Source organism: Octodon degus, unplaced genomic scaffold (genome assembly GCF_000260255.1).
Source record: "Octodon degus isolate 3935 unplaced genomic scaffold, OctDeg1.0 scaffold00023, whole genome shotgun sequence".
Classification (NCBI taxonomy): Eukaryota; Metazoa; Chordata; class Mammalia; order Rodentia; family Octodontidae; genus Octodon; species Octodon degus.
This window is the reverse complement of record NW_004524599.1, coordinates 7,425,599-7,427,172: the sequence shown is the minus strand read 5'-3', so window position 1 is coordinate 7,427,172 and position 1,574 is coordinate 7,425,599. Positions and strand designations below refer to the sequence as shown.

Below are 1,574 nucleotides of genomic sequence, written 5' to 3'. Positions count from 1 at the left end.
GTAGGTGTTCATCTTCTTCATCGAGTGCTGATTCTTCCAGCAGTTCTTCAGATTCTGAGGATGAGGAAAAGAAGCAAGCAAAAGGAGAAAGAAAAAGAAGAACGATTCATATAAATCTTCCGAAAGCTCCCTGTCAGAAACTGAGTCAGACAGTAAGGATAGTTTAAAAAAGAAAAAGAAGTCAAAGTATGCAACTGAGAAAGAAAAGGACATTAAAGGACTTGCCAGGAAAAGAAAAATGAATCCTGAAGATAAACCTTCTTCATCTGAGTCCTTGTCAGAATCAGATCATACTGAAGGGGTACGAGTGATAAAGAAGAAAATCAGTGAAGAACGAGAAAAAGCAACAGAAAAAAACAAGAGAAAAAGAAGCATAAGAAACACAGTAAGAAGAAGAAAAAGAAGGCTGCTAGTTCAAGCCCCAGGTCACCATAGGTTTAACAAAAACCAGGACTCCCCTATGAAGAAAGTGCAATGTCTAAAGAAATTTCAACTGTGAAATTATGATACATTTACTAACATGCATGAATTTTCTTGTTTCTAGAGTTGTTCTGGGAGTATTCAATAAGCACTCCAGTGCTGCTATGTGAAAGGGTCATAATTGTTGCTTGCTGCTTGAAAATCTATTCTCCTCCACTGCCTGATAACCTGGGAGATAACACACTGCAGTCACACTCGTGGTTAAAATATTTGAAAAGAAAGCTATTCTTTTTTTACTACAAATATCTAGTGATAAGCCAATAGGAAGTGAATCTGGATACATCTTAAGATGTAATCAGAAATGATCAGATGACTCTAGTCAAATTTTTTAGAGTAGGGATTACATTAATATTTTGAAATCCTTACTCTATAGATAAGTGTATCTGAATTTTTCTGCCTTGTGTACTTTTTATTTACCTAGGGAAGGAGCTTTTAGGGCTGAGGGAGGGGCGGTTTGCTATCTTTTTAGCTAGCAGAATAGTGTGCCTTTAGTCCTCACACCTCCTACTTTTGTGGACACAGTAGCCATGCTTCCTGGGAGGTCAGAGCTGGGTACGAGCCCTCTTGCCCTTTATTGAGCTTAATGGCATCTGTGGACTTTGTCATCTGCTGCTTTGAGTGAACCAGAGAAATAGCCCTTTGCAGTGTGAGGAAGCCCCAAGGCTCTGAGTTTATACCTCAACATCAACAAAAACTGAATGGCTTTTAGCTTTAGAATGTGTTATGTCTTTTGAATTAATTTTTGACCGTACTTCGGCTTTGGAGAGGAATTGTTTCATATAGACGCTGGTACTTTTTGAACTTCATAGCTAAAGATTCTAAAATGTATGTTTTGTAGTGTTAAGTTTTAACCAGTCAGGAAAATTTTACATGACCAATGATAGTTACTTTACTTTTCTGTATGAACATTGTTCAGGCTGCCATGTTTAGCTTTTGTTATCTCTTATTTGTACTGTCTCAAGTTCATTACTATGCTTAATGGCACCTGGCCAAGATATTTAGCATGTAAAAAGCAGGTTTTGAGTTTTTGTTTTAAACAGCTTCATACTGAAGCTGAGACTTATGAACAAGTTGAGTGCGAGGCCTGGTATGTT

At 37.5% G+C, this 1,574-nt stretch overlaps 1 pseudogene; it reads left to right on the top strand.

The window, feature by feature from the left end:
* LOC105741791 overlaps positions 1-435 on the top strand; it is a 752-nt pseudogene extending 317 nt beyond the window's left edge.
* The last annotated feature ends 1,139 nt before the right edge of the window (positions 436-1,574 follow it).